At 41.2% G+C, this 23,548-nt stretch overlaps 1 long non-coding RNA gene across 1 annotated transcript; it reads right to left on the bottom strand.

The window, feature by feature from the left end:
• Positions 1-1,584: 1,584 nt before the first annotated feature.
• LOC127384950 (uncharacterized) lies at positions 1,585-23,196 on the bottom strand. The gene is made up of 3 exons (XR_007889542.1): positions 23,121-23,196; positions 7,814-8,339; positions 1,585-4,152 (listed from the first exon to the last, which is right to left on the bottom strand). It is a non-coding gene; the product is annotated as an uncharacterized LOC127384950 (long non-coding RNA).
• Between the last annotated feature and the right edge of the window lie 352 nt (positions 23,197-23,548).

Below are 23,548 nucleotides of genomic sequence, written 5' to 3'. Positions count from 1 at the left end.
GAGCAATGGCTTTACAATGAAAGAGGGGAGATTTAAGGTAGACATTAGGAATACATTCTTCACCGTAAGGGTGGTGAGACAGGGGAACAGGTTGCCCAGGGAAGTTGTGGATGCCCCCTCTTTGGAAGTGTTCAAGGCCAGGTTGGATGGGGCTTTGGGCAACCTGGTCTAGTGGGAGATGTATCTGCCCACAGCAGAAGGGTTGGAATTAGATGATCTTTAAGGTCCATTCCAACCCAAACCATTCCATGTATTTGTATAATTTTATTGAAATACAATGATCCTTCAGAAGAATTTGCAAAGAGTTAAAGGATGTTCACCCACAAATGTACTTGCATGATATTTGCAATGGAAGTATATATACCTCCAGGAAATAACCATTCCTAGGGTTTTTTTCCCTCTATAAATACTACTAATGGCAAAGTTAGGTGCCAGAAATCTAACATATTAAAGTGTAAAAGTTTGCCCACCTGTGGCCTTTAAATTGCTATCAGAAAATGAAACTGTTTTTCATTATCAGAAAGGGGATTGATTGTAAAAATTCAGTGTATCGATAAATCATTTAAATAGAGCGGAGCTATTAGAAACACAAAGGATATGGCTTATGACAGTTATTCTTGATCCTATGCTGTACTTTTTTCCAGCATGGACCATTTTCTGTTTGCTGCTACAAGCACTGTTATGCTAGGGAAGGTTCTAAGATTTATTATTAGGTCTAGTCTGAAACTGAAATATAAAACTAATTAAATGCAGATCAAATGTTACTGTTCCTTTAGCTCCCTTCACTGCAAATAGGGAGTATTTCTTGTTTTTCTTGCTGAACGCAACTTTATATACTCCAATATATTTTTTTTAATACCTGGAGTACTTCGTAATTTATGTTTGGGGGCACTACAAAAATCTGTCTTCATGGGGCCAGTTGTAGCAGAAACCACCCCTGGCAAAGAATCTTCCCTGGCACAAAGATGGTGTTCTGGGCCTGCATTCAGCTGCCGTCTTGGGCTCTTCCTCGCCTCACCCAGGGGGTGGGTCAGTGCCATTTTCTGGTTAGGCAGCACAACAGTGAGACAATTGTCCACTGAGCTCCCAGGACAGACTTGACCTGGGTGTTGAACTAGAGAAGCAAGCACTGACGTTTTGTGCCGTCATAATTTTTGAAGCAAACCCCAAGATGCCTGGATGCTGAAGCTTCCAGGGGATCTTTGCACGCTGCTGTCAGCCTGCCCAACCAGCCTGAGGTCATGCCTCCATTCTCTGGGGTGGCTTGGTTGCTTCTTGTCAGCAAATGTGCCTGCGCTCAGGGGAAATGAGACAGCAAAGAGGAGTTCATCAGGAGAGGAGGATCTGGTAAGGCTTTATTTGAAGGGGTGTGTAAAACACAGCATTAATCTTTTCTATTATTACACACACATGCTGGAGCTCTTGCCACAGACTCTTCTGGGGTCACAGGCAGCCAGCTGTACCAGGCAGCTGGAGTCCAGCAGTGTCTTATACATCTTCCTGGCTGTTGCACTGAAGGTTACATGAAAGCCATTTTTGGCATGTCAATCATGTCAAGAAATAATGATCGAACACTCATTCAGCTCATACTAAACCTCAAGTTTATTGTTTTGTCTCTACTGTGAACTAAGTTAGCAAGTTTTTCAAGTAGGAGAAAAACAAACCAGCCAAGTCAGTAAGCTCCTTTGTACATACAAGACATGCATTCACTGCAGCATTTGTTCCTTATGTACGTATTTGGGCTCTGAGTATATATACTAGTAAGTATACAACACAAGTCATGCTACACAGGTGACAGAAAAGTGTTAGTACATTTATTGGTTTAATTCATAAATACTGGACAGGACACTACAGTTGATTAATTTTATATGTGAAAGTATATTAAGAATGCATTTTCAGCCATTTTCCTACAGTTTTGAATCCAGAGTTTGGTGTCTTTAGTTCTTTCACAACTGCATGGTTGGGGTCTCAATGACAAATTATTTTAACATATTTTCCAGTCAATATGAGTGAGAACTGGTGTGTTTCTATATCCAGGAGAAGCAGCTTGCAGGCTGAATTCAGCATCAGTGGTCTGGCTGGCAAGACCTACATTTGGGGGGCAAAAATTAAGGCTTTGTATCCTGAGCTGACTTTGAATATATCATACAAACCTTGAAGGCTTAGCTTACTTTTTAGGTAAACTGCTTTCATCTGAATGTCATGGTGTAAAAGGATAGACACAATGTCCAGAAAAAGTGCCTGCATTTGATGCAACACTTGAGATGTGTCAGTACCGTAAAACAGGAGGGGAAAAAAATTGCTACTAAAAAGAGATGTCTGCACCAGATGTTGTACGGCCTGACTCAAAGCGGCCTGAATGTGTTTTCAGCGGGGTTTGGCTCGGCTGGGTGCACTTTAAACTTCCAGACCGCAGACAGTACAGCAGTGAGCTGGGGCAGATGGAAAGTGCCCGTCACAGCCGGGATGATTCAGGGAACAGATGGGCTGTGCCGCGCTCCTTCTTTTGTTTGGAGAGGGGAGCGGGAGGATACAGAGCGAACATGGGGTGGGAGGTCGCCTTTGCTCTGCGTGGATGGCGAAGGCATGAAAGAAGATATTAAGGCAAGAACAAAAAGAGAGAGGAAGGGAGCGGTCCGGGGGGAAGGCTGGGTGGAATGTGCGGAATTAGCACGGGGTGGAGCAAGAGACGGGGGAAAAAAAAAAACCAACAAACAAAAACCTAAGGCACACTTGGGCTTATGCAACTTGGCAGGTCTTAAATCTGTTACTGACAGAGAAGGAATCCTTAAAAAGCTCTGAGGAGGAGATGTGGTGAGGGGGTTGACAAGATAACAGCAATGGGATGGAGCCCAGGTGGTCTGTGCATGGTGGAACAGGGACTTTAAAAAAAAAAAAAAAAGAAAATTAGGGAAAGGAAAAAAAATAAATAAAATTATATAAAGAAAAATAATAGTAAAAGGAGAGTTGCTGTATTCTCTTGAATAATTCTTTTTGCCTCTTGTTGTCTCTTTTTCTTAAAGCTCATGCAACAAAAGGATTTTCTGAGCTGCACTTTCTGCCTAGGATGTGTTATAACCTGAGATACAATAGAGGTACAAACATGTTTTCCTTCTGTACAGTCCAAACACTATAGGACTTTCTGCGTGTCTGTGTGTAGGCAACACACAGCAAAACCCTCCAAATAATGTGTAAGCAATTTTTCCTGGGGTGTGCTTGTCAATAAATATTCTGTGTACGTGCATATACTCAACCACAACCTGTGAGCTGAACTAAGGAGGTGCTGGGAGGCCAGGTAAAGAGGTCAGGATACTGCTCCAGCGTAAAACCCCCACCGTTTTAAAAAGTAATTCTGTCTAATATTAGTGCTTCTGTCATGGGAAATGTGTAACAGAAACCTGGACTGATCATCAGGTGGCTATTTCATAGTAATAAAAAGTAATGGCACATGCAAAAAAGCCCCATCAGCAGTTTCAGCCTAAAAGAATGGACTCCTGCCTGATACGAGCAGAAAATGGGAAGAGATCTAATTGTGCTATGTTGGAACACATCCTAATATAGTTTAAAATTTGATTATATAGACTTTGAACTGAAATTTGATGACTCACTGGTGTTTTGGTGATTTCTACTAGCATTCTTAAGGAAGTTTCAAAGTTCTTTGCAAGTAAAAGGGTAATACTTTCTAAATCCAGAGAGTATGCGACCTGGCTTTTCCCTTCTCTGAAAGAAGCTCAAGGAAGAAAATCAATAAGTGGATCACTTCATTCAAATGGCATTGTGTAACCACCTACAGTAAGAATTTAGGGTGAGGCTTGAGAAACACCCTATTGAGATGGAAAATTATAAAGGGTGGGTGCCTTTCATCAGATATTGTATTTCTTCATTTTGTCTTGCTGATATAGTAACAGCCAAGATAATCTTCTCAGACACAGCCATCATTAACAAGTCATTGGCCTGGATTCACATGGAGAGTATTTTAGACCTTTAAGAAGAGAACTGAGATCCAAATAGGTGGTAGATTACTCACTGCTGAACGAAGACCTTCAAGAATGTGTGGAAAAAAATGAGGTGGTCTTTTGCAAAGGAAACAGGTAAAGGTGGAGGTGCTGTATCTTCTCTTTTCCTGGGCTGCCACATCCAGCAGGAAAGCCACTATTCATGAGGAACCAACAGACAGTATCATAAAAACTCAGGTACTAATATTGTCTCAGCTAGTGTGCAGCAATTACGATCCCTCTGTCAGCACCCTGTCTGACTTTCCCACAGATCCAAGGAATGGAAGAGATCTGAATATATTTACATATAGCAATTTAGTCAAGCAAAAAATGTAAGGAATTCTAGATTTTGGTCTATTTGAGGAGATTAATAAACAACAGCTGTTCTTGCCTCCTGCAAAGGTTTATTGACCAATAGCCCTTCCCCCTTAAACAGCAGTGTGTACAAATGGGTGTTTGGTGTTTTATTCATGGTATGATAAAATACAGGGTAGGCTGCCTGCTAAATCACTTCTGTGCCTAGGGATATTTGCTGCCAGATGTACTGCTTTCATAACTAACCTGTCTACTGACCCAGCAGGGATTATTTTGTCTCTTCCTTGCTTTTAAGAGTGCTCGTAATTTGATGGGTTGATTCTGCATGTTACCACTGGCCAAGCATGAGGGGCCTGGCTGCTGTTACAGTGCTCTCACAGTTTCTTCACACAGATACCTAGTCTTTCAATCAGTCACGCTGCAGAGAGGAGCTTAATTTAATTTTGTGGTCTCAAAAGACTGTAAATGGAGGTGTGGCCTCTTATGCTGTGTGACAAAAGTGCCAGGGGCCAAATGCCTCATTCACCCTCTCCTTATGTCAAGTGACCCTTTCTTAAGGCTTGTCTCCATGCGGAAAGTCTTGTGCAATAGGTATGAGACACAATTAGAGCTTAATAACTATTTAATAAGTGCCCTCTGCATGGACTTCCCTATTTTGCAAGAAAAGCTGTCTTGAGGTTTAGCATAACCCAACACAGAATAACTTTTGCATGGAAAATACCAGCAAGACACTCAGTGCTACCACTTGGTACAGACCATCTTTCTGGCACTTGTTGTTTCAGGCTTTTCCTTCATGTAAACATGTTTGGTGGAGTTTTTCACAGCTTGTGCTCACCAACCAGCCTGTTTCTCTCAGACACTTGTCTTTAATTCTAACTAGAATGTATGCTAGAGCAGTGGATGAACAATATCAAACAAGTGATTTATAATCTCACGAGACCAGTCATAAGCAGAGATGGAATTATACAGGGATTCAGAAACAATAGTCAAGACCAACTGAATCAAGATTGTGATGTCCATTTTAGGAAGGATTTTGAGATTTTACATGAACCAAGGCTATGGTGTTCAGCCAGATTAAAAAAGGAATCCAGAATGCTCGCTGTTTTAAAGGACTCTTCCTTAAAAGAGAAAGTGTACTAACACCAGACAACAGAGTTTTTAAGTCTTAAAGCTCATACACCAGGAAAAAATACCCTGTATGAATCAGGAATGGAAGCTAAGGAGATAAATTGGGTAAAACTGAGATAAAATGGATGCAGTGCCATCTTGCAGCCACAGATGATAAAAAGGAGGGGCAACTCCACTCTGATCACAAGAACACACTGGGAATAAGGCAATGATAATAAAAAAGCTGCTCTCCACTGCTGGTGTCTTTCCCTTTAGCTGGGGATTTGTCCAGGTGATTCAGGGGGCTAAAGAATTCACTTACCTACTTCACCATTACTTCTATGAGAAGTGTGGCCTTATGCTAGAGAAAGACATTGGTGCTGTACTGGTCAGCTATTTAATCTCTTTCACATACTGCCCCAAACACCCCTTGACCTGTGAATGTGGTGCTCAGAAAGGGCTGCTTCTGCATTCCAGGTGGACAGCTCATATGGCTATGCAGGAATTTCTCCTTGTCTGTAAACCCCTTGACTAGGTTATGTCCTTCCTATTCTGTTTTGACCCTTCCTTGCATAAACAAACACTCAGAAATTATATGCAAAGGTTTAATTCTCCTTTCACATTCATGTGATTAAGAATTTTGATATTTATAAATATCTATTTATATTAATTACACATTTATATTTTGCTCATAATGACTGACGACCCTGGAGCACAGAATTGTTTGGAGTACATGTATGAACAGGCTGGTAGCCATGTGTGTTTCTGTACCTGCCTTTGCTGTTCTGTCTCAGGACTGGAGAGGCTGCAGGGTCAAAAAAGTAGCCCAGATGTATTATGACATCCTGTAATGTTATTCTGAGACTTGCTATATTTTGTAGTCTTCTTTTAACCGCAGAGCCTGAAATCCAGAGATTTCCTGAGAATCTCTGCTTTGATTTTTCAGAAGAAAAAGCTTTGAGGCCTTGACATTGCAAAGAAAGGTTTGGAAAATGAAATGCAAGTTTGCCACAGAGATTCAGAAAGAAAATACCCAAAATAATAAAAGGCAATTTTTATTTAGGGAGGCTGACTCCTGTGTTTTGGGAAATGCAATTTGCAGTATTGTGTGGGATCCCGTCTCCCCTACTTCACCTATGCAATCTTTTATACAAAAAAAAATAAAAATTATAAAGCATTAATACTCTTATTTTGTAATATGCTCTGATCCCTCATCCAGATCAGCTATGCAAAGGATAGAGCAATGGTCCTGTTGTTTTTTCTTGAACTTCTTGGGCAAACCTACTGCTGATCTTAAAACACAGCTAGCCAACACAGCTCTCCTCTGGGGAGATCAGAAGAGGTCAGAGGCAGCAGGTCAGGTAGTGATTTATTTTTAAAAATAATTGTGCCAGTATACATTCAAAACAGTTGAAAGCATACAGAAACTCTGTGCTCAGACTTCATGTTCACATCTCGAGATATTCTGGGGAATATCATCTAGCCATTGTCTTGTGTGCACAGCTGACATCCCTATTGCTATTTGCCCCTTGTTCAACAAAGACAGAGAGGCAAGAACTCTTCACCAACGTGCAATCTGGGTTGGATAAAACGTCAAAAGAAAGAAGTATTTTTAAACAAGCCCACCAATCCCAGATGATAAAATCCTGTGTGACTGGAATGGAGAGCAATTGTTCAATGACATGGAAAATGAAACAATACAACAAATCTAACAAAACGGGCCATTTCCTCACTGCATAAGCAAGATTGGTTTCCACACAGCCCTTCTCTCTCCTCCCATCAAAATTAATTTCAGAGTTGAAAGTCTCATAAGTTTCATGGTTATAAGTTATAAGCTAATTTGATGCAGATCTTTAGATGGATTAAATCTATCCATTCATTCCCTTGAAAAAAAAATCAGTTTGTTTCAGTTGAGGATCTGGTGTCTTCCTCCTCCACAGCTGAGCACAGATACTGCTTCCTGTTACCACTTCATATAGATATGTGTGAGTGTGATAAATACATGAGTTTCTTTTAATTGTGTTAAAGTTAATTTTAAGTGTGTGGTTCTCTCACCTGAACACAATACAGGCAGCTATAATTTTCTTTGTGACTAATTTGCCCTCATAGTTGTGGGCCATTAAATGGCTCTGCCTCATTTGGTTGACAGAGAGGTAAGCACCTTTAAATATACTGTAATTGGGCTTTGGGTTTTGTTTTTTTTTTGTGTCTAGCCTTATTAAAAGCTCAGTTAATACCTTTCTCGGAGCTAACTTCATGAACACGCAAATAAAAAACTTCTCTAAGTTGTTTTGTAAAGCACAGCTAATTAATACAGTGAAGTACAACTGAGTTAAGTAGCTCATAAATGAAGATAAGAAAATTATAAGAGGTGTGACTTCTATGTATGTAATTACCTGCTTGGGAGGCAGCCTGATCTGGAAGAACCAGAAGAGATCTGGAAGGCAGGAAATCCTGTGTCAAAATCCTCATTCCACACATGACTCAAGCTACTGTAGGCAGGTTTCCCTGGCTCTGCTTCCCCAGATGGTAGTAACTCAATGAGAGTCACGTAAGGATTTATTAATAGAATAGACAAAGCATCTGAAACACTTAAAGTGTGATTCAGGTACTTGTGAATATTACATGGCACAGATACTGGCCCAAATTAAAATCTTCTGGCACCATTCTCCGTATCTTATTCAGAGGTGTATGGCACAGGTGAAGAAAGGAGGCCTTGTCACTTCTCAGGGGTTGCTCCTTGAAAGTTAAACAAATCCGATTTTTGTGACTCTAAAGTAATGGATTACAAATTAGATTGCTAGAAGGAAATTATCACAGTGAGGTGCCTGATCCTGAAGAGAGTGCTGCCAAAGGGCTGCTGATAGCACAGAATCAAGATTTTGTGTCTCATCAGCCAGGAACAAGGAGCCAGTATAAATCCTAAAAAAAAAAAAAAAAGTTATAATGCTGTATTAATCCATAATTTTACTCAAAAGTAATGTTTATAAAAGTACCTGAACTCCTGTTCTGTAACATCTCACTCCTACAATAGACAGAGGAAAAACAATCTGAAGATGGGGAAATCTGAGAGGACGTAAAGTGGAGCCTGAGTCAGCACTGTGACCTCTCAGCCAGAGGGTAGGTGTAAAATCCTGAAATGCACACATCTGCTTCAGTGAGCTTTGCTGATCCAGACCCAGATGCGTTTAGACAGATGGTGGAAATTCCAGTCATCTCCAGCTTGTTCCTCAATATCCAGTATCCTTATGTGTGAGGTGTCTTACAAACACAGCTGGAACATATGTGTTTTGCCATTTTGCACAATGACTGCCAAATTGTAATACTGGCTGGTTTATGTTGTGTCCTTTAGTAACATGTAAGCTGTACATTGGAAGTTATTTACTACCTTCAGTCTGAACAAGTCACCTTTCTAACCTGTTAGGGGTTAGCATGGGTCTGGTTAGAGCATTCCTGCTCGAGTTCTTTCCAGGCTATTGCCACCAGTGCACGGGCACAGGGAGAGGAGCAAATCCCTTTCAGATTCCTCTTAGGACAGTCTGTAAATCCTTTCTCTGTTCAGTATATTTAATTCAAGGAACAGTCTTACTTCCACTAAATTCATATAATTAATTTAGGCCAAGTCACTTCACGTAAATGCTAGACGGAACATGGCACCATGGCTTCTCTAGCCTCTATACCTCTGTAACACCCATTCACAAAGAAGTCTTGAATTTCCTGTTAGGGTGGATAACTGCACCCTTCCAAGGCAGAGAAACTGAAATAGGTTGACCTCTTTCATACTTTTCTGTTCTGAGTCATCACTGAGCAAACAAACACCATCCTGAAGAAAAGAAACTAAGAAAAATTCTAAGTGGGAGAGTGGAGTTGCAACTTATCAGTAGTGCTATAATCATCTGGTAATATAGAGGATAATTGGTGATGCTTTTGACCTTCATCTGGGAGGGGAAATCAGAGAGGTGCCAGTAAAAAGTCAGGCTAATGAAAGGTATTTTGCTTTACTCTGTTGCCAAATTTATTTTGCCTAGGTACTTGGAAGATAACAACTATAACAATACTACAACTGCAGCAAAATGGAAACCAGCCAGGTCCTAGCTTTGTTTCTGGCAAGGAGCTGAGGCACTTAATACCTTTGATAATGTTTCATGAAACCAGGCAGATGAATTATGAAAGAGTATTACAGAACATGAAAATGTAAACGTGAATGGAAGCATATAAGAAAGTTGTTTTCATCAGAAGGTAGATAAAGAGGGTGAAATGCTGGAGAGGGTTGACTGATCTAGGGCTGACTGTTTTGAACAGTTGACTTGGATGAGGCGAGACTATTTGAATCTGAAACATAAGATTCAGAGCTGGAAAGCTGGAGGATTTGGGTTAAATGTTAACAAAACAACTAGAATTTGTGAAACAGAGGAAGTTACCTAGCCCAGATGGAACGTAGAAGAGGAAGGACAATAGCCTTGCACAGATGCCAATACAGAGATTTCAGAGCTCTCCAACAGAAAAGCCCAGAAGCAGAAAGACAAGCATGGATCAAATTTCAAATCCTTTGGAAGAAAAATAATAAAAAATTAAGGAGCTATACACGTTGTAACAAACAACGTGAACCAACACAATGTCTGGCATGGGGATGGTGGTGTAAGATCTGCGCAGGATTACATCACTCTGCAAGAGCTTGCCAGCAGTAGCAGGTTGTGCACTGCAGGCTCTGAGGGATGACAGCAGCCCCACCAGCTCAGAGGAATGCTTTGTACAAGCATGGGCTGCACAGCGTGCTGGGGGAACGAATGAGCCAGTCAAGCAGGGAAGGAAAGAAGGAAGCATTGTCTGAAGAACAAATGGGATATTTGCGCTCAGGTGTGCAAGCCAGCGTGATGCCAAAGGCCACTGGCACTCAGGAAAATCTACAGCAGGAAAAGGCTGGCAAAGGAGAAAATCCTGTTCTTACTCTGGTTGATTGTCAGTACCAGGGGTGCACTACCTTAGGGAGAGTGGTCTGGCAGAGACAGGGGGCAGGACTAAGGGAAGGCTGCCAGGAATCTGAAGTCCCTCTCTGTGCAAGGACTGCAAACACTGAAAGGCTTTAAGCAGGAGACTACCAGCGGGTCTTTTGATTTTTGCTGTTAGCTCTGTCTTTAGGTGAATTGGAAGTTGAAGGTTCAGTCACCTTAGACAGACTCTGGTCACAGGTTCCTGGAAAGACGTATTTAACACTACCTGCTGCAGGTGGCTTTGCAAGCATCTGCAAAGCTGGGAGCAGGCAAGAGGGCTGTCATCAAGTGACTGAATCCCAAAAATGGTAAAACTACAGGATTGCCTCTAACAAGAAGGGAATGCAGAAAACCCTGCCACGAGAAAGGTGCCTTTGTCAAAGTTTGTGAGGCTACAGAAAGTGGCAGGCCCAAGCCATCAGGCTGAGGTGAATCAGCCAGGGCTAGGGTTGCTGTGGGCTTTACAGGACCTCTGACATTGCTCAAAGTTGCAAGATGTGGCTGTATTTTCATAGCAGCTGGCCACTCTTGGGGGCCATCAGTCCACACTTAAATGTATAAACTGTACACAAGGCATATCTCCAGTACTGCATTCAGCTGACCTTGTGTGTCTGACCTGTGCAGGCATTGCAGTTAGATGCACTGTGGCCACACAGAATGGCTCTCCATCCCACAGCACTCAGTTGACCAGACTCAATCTTCATGCATGGCACATAGACAACCCCCATACGTGTGTCACAAAGCTTAGCTCACACTATGTTCGTGGTAGTGGAAAAATAAGAGCTGTTTCATCCAATTGTAGAACTTTCACTTTCAAGTAAAAGCCAAGGCTTGTCCCTCAGGAAGTGCAGTATCATGAGATGCTATGAAAATATAACAGATGCTACTCAGCCTACACCATGTCACCTTTCATGTCACTAGTTACGGACTTTTCCTTTGAGGCCTCAAGTACATTATTGGAAGAGCCAGCTCTTAATTTCAGTGAAGGCTGCCTTTCAGGTAACCATTACATCACCTTGGAGGACAGAGATGATCCAGGATCTCATGACAGCATTGAAGTATGCAGTATTTGCAATTTTTCAGTCAATCCTGCTTATACCTATTTCCAGCTGTCTTGAAGTTCCATGAAAATTACTCCCTTCCAATTCTCGATTTATTTCCTAAAATTTGCCTCACCCCAGAAAACTTAGACTTAAAATACATGCTGTAAGGGTTTTCAGTTAAGACAACAGAAAAATAGTTCAAGATTATGCCAGAACAATTTCCTGAAGGAGAAAAGGGGAAACTTTAAGAAGTTATCCATGATAACCTGATGTCAAGCTGAGGCATTTCATTGCTGAGACTCAGCTCACCCTCCTGGAGCACAGGCAGAGCGTCGTGTGCCCGTCCAAGCATTTGCAAAGCAGGTAGAAGGACTTCTGACAGGCACTTACCAGACATTACTCCTTAGCAAAGCCTCTCGTGTCAGAAGGCAGTGCTGCTTTGGGAACATCCTGAAGTCATTACATAGCCTATGTTACTCAGCAACAAGCCATTAAGTAACTGTGTGTTACCACCAGGAACAGAACATTTCTGTTAACATTTCTTCTTAATGGAGAAAAAAGTACTGGTAGCCATTTTGAGAAGTGACACCCACATCAAGCTGATAATTCCCATCTCCTTCCTAGTGCCACAGGGTCCTGCAGCTATGGGATTCTTTACTGTAGGAGAAGCCAAAAGATGATTCAGTCTGCTCTATTTACCCAGGTTGCTCAGGCTGGGAGCGCAAGCCCCAGCTGACAATGCCGGTGAGTTCATGAGCACTCCAAGAATGGAATCTATGTGGAGAGTTATTCAAAGAACCACAGTTACTGCAAGAAAAACAAAATAACTTTTTCCCTGACCACATCTGGATGTGGATGTGGTCAGCCCTGGATACTGTTCTAGTGTTGCCTGAAACAAAACTATTTGTCCCATGAAGCCCTGTCTAAACTCATGCTATCACAAGTTTGATAGCAAACATTTAAAAACAGTTACTTCCATTTCTGTGGCATGCCCTTGGACTCTTATTGCACCAACTGCTGACAGAGTCAAGGACATAACACCAGCCTGGAAGTGGGCTTTCTGGCTTTTTTTTTTTTCTTTCCTTTTCTCTTTTTACTATTTTAGTCACCTACTTGTATCTGAGCTGCAAACCAAAGCAGATGTAATTATCTCAGCTGTCACTGGGACGGAAGTGGCATTACAAATAGATAGGATCCAGACCACATAGCACTTTAAAGATCCAATTGCTACAAGCGACTGTACAAATAGTGACAAGTAGGAAAGCACTGCAACCTTTGGAGCATTAATGCAAAGCTTTCACAAGGACTATCACCATTGTCAGCTATTTCCTTCATAGCTCTCAGTTCCATCTTACATAGAGTGTGCTGCAAAAGCTCCTTCTCAAGGCTGCATCATGTTCAGCTTTAATGAGAAAAGGAAATGGTAGGCAGAAATAAAGTAATTGAACTGCCATAGTTACAGCAACCCTAAGAGCAGATGAATCAATGAGAAGTGAAAAGTATTTTATGGGTGATGTAGACTTTGAAAAGGAAGAATGTTATTGAGAAAGGCAAGGTTAGAAAATCATCATTAAAACTAGATTTAAAGGTTTAAGCAAAGACTTAGTCAGGCTGAAATAAATTATCTTCACACATTAAGTATATACTTAATTTGACATCTAAATCAGCTACATGAAAACAGCTTTCCAGTATGAGTGGTTGTTCTTATCACAGCAGATGTTCTCTGTAATTTTGTGTCAGCATCCATTGTAGGTAAACCAACCTGTCTGTGGAAAACAGTTCTTTTTACAAAATCATAGGGCTTTTGACATCTCAAACAATTAAATGAAACATACATTTTACCTACTTTTGTGTATTTAGAGTTGACAGATACATCAGTAGGTATAGCTGTTATCACATACATCATCTGCAAGTAAGATAGTGCTTGAATGGCTAATTAATTTTATATTTGCAGATCTAGTATCGTTAAGTCAAGTCTGATTCTGCTAGCAATTCTAATATTTAATACCCTAACTTTGCATTTTTTAGCATTTTTACCATATTTTTCAACAAATACTTTCATTTCAAGGGGGCTTTTCAGGAAGCGAAATGCTTCTTGGGATAAGAAGGGCTGGCAAAACTTTTAAGGTAGATTTTAATAGCCATCAAATCACTGATTTTGCTAGACTTCTCTGAGTATTATATGATGTTACATTATTTATGTAATAACTTACAGGAGCTTATTTTTACATATTACGTTCAAAACTGTAAGTTTAAGTTTTCCAAAGTTTTTTTATATATTTACGAGAAACAGAACAAGTTATGAATAGAGATGAGTCAGAGGTTGTAGGGAGGTGGGTGTCTGTCTCTTCTCCCAAGTAACAAATGACAGGACACAAAATGAGGAAATGGCCTCAAGTTGTGCCAGGGAAGGTTTAGATTGGATATTAGGAAAATTTCTTCATGGAAAGGCTGCCTAGGGAAGTGATGAAGTCACCATTCCTGGAGGTATTAAAGGATGTGTAGATGTGGTGCTCAGGGACACAGTTCAGTGGTGGATTTGACAGCGATATGTTAATGGTTGGACTTTATGGTCTTCAAGGTCTTTTCCAACCAAAATGATTGCATGATTCTTTTACCCTTCCATAGAAAGCTCATCAACAATTAAGTGTTATATAAACTCCCAAGTTTCATTTTCGCAGTCAAATCATTGAAGTACATGTAATATACTTCAGAGCCTAACATTGCTAAATAAAACAAAATCTGTTAACAAGCCACAGAATTATATTAATGTAAATACTACTATGGGTAATTTTACTTCTTTTTATCCTTCTTTTTAAAAATGCATGAGACACAGGTCCCTGATCTAAGAACTTCCAAAGACTACCTGTTGTTTTGTTCATGTATATTTCTGATTATAAAACAGAAGGTTTATTCCATTCTGCATCTCCAAATGAAAAGTCCAGTCAAATACATTTTGAAGTGCCAAAGGAAATGAGTACTCAGGAAGATTCTGGATCTCACAATCCTCTGTTTTTCTTGCAAGGGACACAGGTTACGTGCACTGTGCTGACCTCATTAACAAGACTGTATCCACTAGAGAAGCTAGCCAGTGATTTTCCATTTAATTTTGATTGCATGGTACAAACACATCCCATCAGTATCCTTGCCAAAGTTCCAGTTTTACACTTTCATCCTGCCTCAGGCTGCAGCTTGAGATAGAATCTCACACGACAGCAGTGGGGAGGAGAGGTAGGTATCTAAAATATCTCCACATCTATACCCATCGCATTATACTTCCTTTAGTGCTGATGGACAGAACGAGACACCTCCAGAGAGCAATTCATCTCACTCTAAGGTAAATGGCTGAAGTAAATATAATAAATTGCCCTCTGGAGATACTTGTTGCTGTCCTTTATCTACATAGCAGGTTTTAGGCAACAATTTAGGTGCTGAGATATACCCCAACTTCAATGTCTATGTTGTTTTGAAAACAGAATGGAGTCATTTAAGTCACTTAGGCCTTCACCATGTGGGAGTCACATGCAAAGCCTTTGGTGGCTTTGTTTTTCATCAGTTTACCATGTCTGGCACAGCCCAGTGCCTCTTCCATGGCGTGCTGCAGACCTCAACTTTTCCACACTGGAGCTTACATTGCTGTTGCTATACCTGGAGCTGATACGAGGTACATCTTAAGAGAGGCACAGCCTGGAAAGGCTACAGGGGCTGCCAATCTGGCTGGAAATGATGTGCTGTGATGGCAGCTGGTGGCTAAGGAGAACTGGTGGGAATGAGTTGTTGAAGGGCAGCCCTGTAATGGGTGCTCACACCCGCCCTCAGGGAGCTGACCATTAGGTTTCATTAGCTCCTCTGGCTGCTGGAACAAAATACTCTTTTGAGTGGAAAGGAACCGTCTCAGTTTACTAGGACACCCAATTACTTTGCTCTTTAAAGGAGTTAGTCACTCTTTTCAGCCTAAACCCATACAGACTTGTGGAAAAGGGGTAAGTTAACTTTTGAAGGAGAAGGTGACACAGTGCAGTAGTTTTCACAGGCCTGATCTCAATTATTTTTTTTTTACTGTTTGATGAATTTGCATTTTTAAGCTCATAATTATAGGTACTATAACCATTTGCCTTGGTTCACTGCAGCTTTATAATACCCAGTGTGATGCCCTTTAAAAATGGACTAAATTCAGATTTCAAGTTCATTTTAACAGCAAGTAAAACATTTGGCTTGCAAAAATTGCCTTTCAGTAGGCTGAATGTGTTTCCGTGCTAGCAGCTTCCAGGAAACTCTTAGGTTACAATTACAAGAAGTTAAAACTGCAGCAGCAGAATTGTTAACTGGAAGTTAGAATTTCCTTTACACCATTCCTCTTATGCTTTGTCCTAAGGGCTAGCTTAAATACTTTACTGCTTTTCTTTTTCTGTTACATTGTTTTGGTATTTTTGTTACTTCTTTCTGATCCTAACCTCTAATTATTTATCCTTTGGTCTGGCTCTTTTACCTTATACTTGTTTATCTACTTCTAACAACCCTTCCATGTTATGGGACTCTCTCACATTGGGGATATGTTCAGTTCTTAAAGGTTCAAGACATTTTTTGTATTCCTTTCCAGAATTCCTCATTTCATGGTCAGTAATCCAAAGAAGAATGTAAGCAGGAAAGTCTGTGATAAGAATAGTAAAAACAGTGTTTGCTCTAAGGAACAAAACCGAAGCAGGCTTCACAAACTAAAGGAAGAGAAGAAAAGAAGGTAATACGTGGATCCAGTTTGAAGAAAGACAGATGACTCTTCTAAAAATAGTAATTCAGACAATGAAACTATGAGTGAAGATAACTAGAGCATAACAGAAAATCGGAAGACGTGGAAACATGATTTAATTAGGCTCTGGAAACAAGGCATCTAGGGATGATACTGCAAGACAGATGGCATCCCAAACAGATCTGTGCTCTGCAAACTCAGATGACCCCTTTTCTTAAAATTAAGATGCAAGGAGATGACCCTGAGAAAGTGAGAAAGTGAGAAATGATAGGGCTGGAATGCTGGCTGAGTGAGCCACAGGGACAGAGCAGTTTGTTTGATCCTATCTGTCTGTTATTTGAGCATAGATCTGAAAGATGATAAAGACTGAAGACCTATTTTTCACTGACCAACATATTATGGATGTCCTTGCAAAATAAATGCAAAGCTTGTTGAAAGCAGCAGCATTTGTATTTAGTCATATTTAACTTGTTATCATAGGATTGAGCAAGCCTGCTGAGAAAGGGAATCAAAATTTGCATGAGAAAAAGCAATACACAAGACTTTGTTTGCTTATTAAATATGTAAAATAAATAACATATATGTTAATATGGTTGTTTGTATAGCAAATGTGAGGTTTACAAACAAATTGTCACTGCTGCAGCCACTGGAATGTGCCAGTAAACCTGTGGCCTCATGTTTCCTTACAGCTGCTTTTATCTTTGGAGTGTAAGCCATGTTGGCTTCTGAAGGATTTGTCCGTCTAGAGCACAGCTGCGGAGTGTTTATGAGAGGACCTGAGGATGACATGGCTTCAAAATAAATCTGTATTTGGCTACTCCATTTTCTGAAATGTGAGGCTCTTCTGCAGAGACTTCCAATGGAGGTGACAGAGCCTTCCAGGGATGTCCTGCAATTAGTTCCCCACTCTACACCACAGGCTTTGGAGGCCTCTTTCTGTGAACTTTTGTCTTAACAGAAAAAAAGATGATAATATGTGGATGGGTGAATGGATGAAATATTATTTTAAAACATTCAAAAACACTCCAGCAGACACACTTTTTTTTTTCTTTTTTTTTTCCATGAAGAAAATCCAAGTCATATTGCTTAATAAGCTTCTGTAAGCTTATTGAATTCAGATGTTATGATTGCTACAGATAATGCTGCATAGAACAAGGCAGCTGGAGCTTGCAAAGAGACAATAATCCAATCACTTTGTTGACAACTTATTTTGTTCACACATGGAATTAAAATTAAATGTAAGGACTGTTTGGTAGCTTTTGGAAGACAAAAAAGTAAAATGTAAGCAATATAAATAAATACTCTGTAGCGAGCAAGACCAGTTCAGAATGTAATTTTTTTTTTCTTTTTTGTGTACTTTTTTTCTGAAACAACATAAATACAAATTAAAGGGCATATCAGGAAAACCTAAGAAAACAAGTCTAGAATGACCTTTTTCCTTTGTCCTTGCACAGGAAGGCTGACAAATGCTCATGAGCTTCCATTCATCATGTTTCATTGGAAAATAGGAGACAGCAGGAATCTCGAGTCGGTCTGTATTGATTCACACAGAGGGATCTCCCTCCAAGAATGTTGTGCTTAACAGCTAAGCAAAATCCAACTGCTTTCCTAAGGAATCTGAGTTTTATTCTAAGACACACTGGTAATTCACCACATTTGAATGGTTCCAAATAAACATTTGAATTATTACTTTGATTAGGAGATACTGCTTTTACGTAGCTTGCACCAGGCTATAAATTCCAAAGTATGTTTTATAGTCCAAGATCGATTATAAAGTATTTATGTTTATTTCTTGGAAAGATGTCTGACTTCTGCCAGTTAGTTCTGTACTAGTCATAGTAATTTCAGCATTCTGTTTTATGATTTTCTTATTTACAACACATCCACAAATTCAGTCTTGCAGCTGTTCCTCATGTGATTATTTCTAGTAGTTTCATTGTGGCTACCCATATGAATAAGGCTTATTGTTGTGGTATACCATCATAGGCTACAAATATGCAAAAAATATAAAGAGACAGGAAACTTTCAAAACCTATAAATAATTTCTTTTGGGTTTGGATATGCATTCCTTTTTTTTGGTTTTGCTTGGGTTTTTTGTTTTAAGATTGCCCTACAGCTATTTAAAAATAGCTTTGAAAAGTTTACAAACTGCTTCCACTGATTTACTCAACCACAGGATAGGAAGAAGCAGCTTCAAAATCTGCCAAACCTTTAGCCTGTAGAAATCAACAATTATGCCGTTTTTATTAGCTGCACATTGTATATATTAAAAATACAGTATAGATTATTTTATTTTATGACAGTGTATGACATTTATTTGTGACAGTATAACTGCTATGATTATTATAAATGACAGCCAGATGAACTGGCAAGGACAAAAGCATAGGAACCAAAGTCGTGTATTTTGGAGAATATATTTATACTGGGGAAACAAGCTCCTGAATCTGCTACTGTACTGGATACTGGACAAGTATGCACTATACAAAAAAAAAATCTGTTTTCCTTTTCTTGTGAACAGCATATGGTGAAAACTGTTCCCTGGTGCCAGCAAAGATCTCTGCTGCATCAATTACTCTGCCATGGAAATAAGAACTATGAGCTTTTGGACTCACATCCAGTGTAAACAAACACCACTTGATTGCTTTGCTGAATACAGCTCACATCCCATTACTTATTTCTCAGCTCATGTCTTGGAACTGTATCTAAATGGACCTCGAAACAAGGAACACTTACCCAAATTCTTTGTGTATGAAGAAGTTACCTACTCAGAATGAAAGAAGTGTCAGCTATGCTAAACTAAAGGAATGTGCAGCCAAGTAAAAAATGGAGGATTTGTCGTCATAAAGACTACTTTGAATTACAGTGTCTGTAGGAGACCTCCTCAGTACTTTTATGTTAGTAGGTTATCAGCCATCTCCTCCATGCTGCTCTTAGTTTAAAGTGGGTGGGGAGCCACACATATGAAAACTGCAAGAGATATACTTCTGGTTTGTGTAGCAAGGGATGTAGTCTCATCATATGAAATACTGTACCTGAACAATGAAGAACTGAAGTACCAGAATAATTCTGTAGTTTTAATGGAAACATCTTTGACAATATCTAGACTGATTACAGATAAGAAATCAACATATGGTCTGGCTTAGTGGGAAATCTCCATCACTACTGAGCAGAAAAATCCTCTTCTAAAGGCTACAACAACCCTTATGCTGATAATAAATGAAAGATGTGTTTCATGGTATGCACTTAAGCAGCTGGTGGCAACTGTGACATGACATGAGGCATCTCTTAAAAGTACACAGTAACCCTAAACCGCAGTTCAGTGAAAGTTCTGAAAGTAAACAAACATTTTCAGTTGTAGAAATTAAACTCTAAATAATTTAAAAATTCTGAGTTAATTGGTACAAAACCTTATGCATCCATTTTTACTTTTGTTAAATGTAGCCTTCAGGAAGAAAATTATGTGGAATTCTGTTCACATTATATATATATGACTAACTCTCTAATTACTAATACTCACAGGTAAAACTAAGACTGAAGAAGAAACATTATTGCAGAAGCCTCAATTAAAAGTGATTAATTGATAAACTGAAAGAGGTGTCATAGCTGTCTTACAAGTCAGTGGAAAAGGCAGAAAGTGAAAGATTTTGTATCATTCTGAAATTGCATAGGAATTTATTCACATGGAACCATAGCTACCCTAGTCGGAGTTTAGCCAGGGCATGAGCGGTAACATCACCTCTGCTTCTAAGACAAAAGCAGCTGCATTTATGCCATGCATCAGTGCAGAGATTTAGTTGTTTATATTAATCCTGCAATACCTCCACTGAACATGAGAAAATAATTGGAAAAATGAGCTTTTAGCATTGCACCTGAATGGGTAAAAAGATCAGAACAGTTACTTGGTCCTTCCTCAAGTTTCAGTTGCCACAGTCACAATTAATTAAGCCTAAATCACAGAGTCACACTGAAAGTGATGACACCATTCTGTGAAGCAGGTAAGGCAGGTAGTTTTATGGACAATAATGCGTTGGAACTTAATGAGAAACTGCCCCTTAGTCCTCCTGCCCCTCACTGCATAACATACCCAGATTTCCACGTAAGGAATAAACCGTTATTTTTTTCATTTCCACTTTTGAGCAACAGAGAAACAGATACATGCACATACTCTTTCTTATTAATATAATCTAAAGAAACGACATCAAGACAATTTATGGTGTATCTGCTCAGTGGAAATACACATTTCCTCTTCCTTACACTAAACAGCCAGTTTCAGGTATTTGAATTTAAGATGAATAAAAGACTTTGTAGACCTGGGGACACCCTCTTACAAAAACTGATGCTATCTTAAGAATGCATATTATGGATTTCATGGGGTATATCAGTGCTGTATAATCAAAGCAATTTGTAAATGTTTGTACATTTTTGTACATAAACTTTGGCACACTGTTATGCTCCACAGGAAAAGGCAAAGAAAGAACTAAAAGCTGCTATTCAGAAATACGTGTGCACTTCTTGCATAATATTTTGAAGGACAGTTAGCTGCATCTGGGAAAAAGTCAGACTTGGCCAGATGCAGAGAAAAAACTCCATTATTCCTTTCAGACATTGGGAGAATTTTAAAAAGGAGCTCCAATGAACTTGCTCCACAACATCCCTGAATGGGTTTTTATATTTGAAGATGCTAAGAAAGCCACTCCTCAGCAGTACTGTTTTTCTTTAATTTTTATAAGTATAAAGAACTAGTAGCTCATTTTACATTAAAATACTGATAAAAAGCTATATGTTGATAGTATTTTATGCTTCTGCCTTTTAGAGCACCAAAAAAGGAACACATCCTCTCTGGATTTTGAGATCTAGTTCTCAGTTGTTTATCATCTGTTCACCTCCAGACTGTCTGCATATCTAATGTTCCGGATTTTGAGATCCAGTTCTAAGTTGTTTATCATCTGTTCACCTCCAGACTGTCTGCATATCTAATGTTCAGCAAGTCCTCCCTTGCTTCATCTATTCATTTAGCACTTACTCCAACCACATCATTTGTTATGATTTGGTGGTCATTAGCTCATCAGCTCTTTTCTCTCCTAACTGAATGGATCTGCAGGCCAGGAAGGCTATTACAAATATCTAGCTTGACATCCATAGCAACAGAAGTCACGGAATTTTATAATGTGAACTTTGAGTCCATAATTTGAGAGATGACTCAGAGCCCAGGATTTAGAAAAGATATCGAATCTTAATTAAGAATTTGAGAGATACAAGTTTAGTGGCCCCTTAGGGGTACTACACCAAGTAACACCTCATGTGGCTAAAAGGAACGGATCTTGTGTTTATTCTAAATTAGTATAATTTTACCTGCCAGTTACTGGTTCTCACTCTACAGAGGTATAACTCAGAGTTTTCTTCTTCTTTCTGTCCCTTTTCCAGCAAAGCCACATAATATATATGAGAAATACTTTATATATAGCAAATGTAGTCAAATTATGCCATTTTACATTCAAGCAACCATAAAATGAGTAAACTGATTTTTGTCAGAATTGTCAGAACTGAAAGCACCTGAGTGCTCTGAAAACAACATGTTACTTTATTTTAGAAAATGGTCATCTATTATTTATATAAAAACTAGGGCATGTTTCCTTTTGGAGGTTTGAAATGCAGATATATCTTACAGATTGAGATGATCCTAATATAGCTCATTCTAGTTACTCTAGCTAGATATTGGTATGGCTGCTCATCCAGCTCTGTATTCAGATATTATGTCTCACCAGTATCCAATTTTCTGCTTTATCAGCCTAAATACTGTCTCATAAACACAGCGGGTCTTGGATTTGTGAAATCAGGAACTCTAGATATCTTTAATGATCCTGACAAGTCTCCCTCACTTCACATTCTGTCTTTCTTTAAGAAAGCATAAACTAGTAAGAATGCTCAAGTTGTGGCAGACATTCTGCTAAAAAAAAACACAGCTCATGCTCTTGAATAAATGAACCTTTTGATACAGGTCTGCAAAGGATCTGCAGAAAGACCCTTTACCAACAAAAACTCCCTCGGTGTAAGCTACACACTTGTGTATTCGGACATCTTATCCTCCTTCTGAAAAGATTGCCTCAATTATTTGGAATCTTATTAGTTACAGATGCATCCGTGAAGCATCCAAAAAAGCAGGCCCTTTGTCTGGCAGGCCTTTTGCCAGGACACAACCTCAGACACAAGTCACTCTGAGAGCTTTTTTTTTTTTCTTCTTCTTTTCCCCCCCCCCACCTGAAAGCCCTCCTCACCTCACCCCCAGCACTCAGCCGCTTACCACCAGCGCTAACCTGTATATTCCGTGTAGAAAAGTGGTTGTAGTTTATACGAAAAGATGCCTAAGAAGGCAAAGGCACGGAGCTGCCAAAAGCTCCAGACATTTAAACGCGGCCATGGGGCGCCTGGTGCATCCCCCGAGTGCCGCAGCACCGTTACTGACAAGCCTCTCTGGGGGAGCTGCTCCAGGGCAGGGGGGATGGGGCGTGCAGCAACCCGGGCTGCTGGGAGGCGTCCCTGCCCGTGCAGGGGGGCTGGAACTCAGACCACCTTTCGTGCCCCTTCCCCGCCCAGCCCAGGCTGCGGGTTTCTCCCACGGGAACCGTGCGGGGGGCACTGGCAGGCGGCGAAGCTCCACGCGCCTGCACGAGCCCCTACAGCAACAGCCCCCCCCCGGCCCCGTTCCCAGCTGCGGGCGCGGCAGCTCCAGCACCGAATTCCCAAACTCTCCGACTTCCTCGCCCCGTCACGTGCTTGCACAGGGCCCGCACGCCCCTCTACCGACCGACGGGCACGGGCACTGCTACCGCGGGCAGGGGCCGCTGCCGCAGGGCCCGGGCGGGGGGGGGGCGGGCAGGGCCCGGATGCCACCGCGCTCCTCCCCGGGACGCGGCACCTTCACCTGCCGCTCCGGCCGCGCTCCGCCGGGAGCAGGAGTCCGGTCCGGCTCGGCTCGGCTCGGCTCGGCTCCCCCCCCCCCCCGCGGGCACGGCCCCGCACACGGCCCCGGCCGGCCCGCAGCCCGCCCCGCCGAGGGGGGGGGGGGGGGGGGGGGGGAGCGGCGCCTGCCCGGCAAGGGCGGGAACTTCCGGCTGCGGCCACTCCCGGCCCTCCCCTCCCCTCCCTCCCGGCCTCGGTCCCGCGCTCAGCCAATGAGGGCGGGGCGCCGCAGCCGGGCAGGTAACGGGGCGCCCAATCAGCAGAGCGCCTGGGGGGAACAGGTGGGGGCGGGGCCTCGGCCTGCCGCGCGCCCGGCCCCGCCCCTTCGCGCCCCCCCACCCCCCCCCCCTCCCCTCCCAGGCGGCGGCGGCGGCGGCGGTTGCGCGGGCG

Source organism: Apus apus, chromosome 1 (genome assembly GCF_020740795.1).
Source record: "Apus apus isolate bApuApu2 chromosome 1, bApuApu2.pri.cur, whole genome shotgun sequence".
Classification (NCBI taxonomy): domain Eukaryota; kingdom Metazoa; phylum Chordata; class Aves; order Apodiformes; family Apodidae; genus Apus; species Apus apus.
This window is presented reverse-complemented; position numbering and strand designations above follow the sequence as displayed.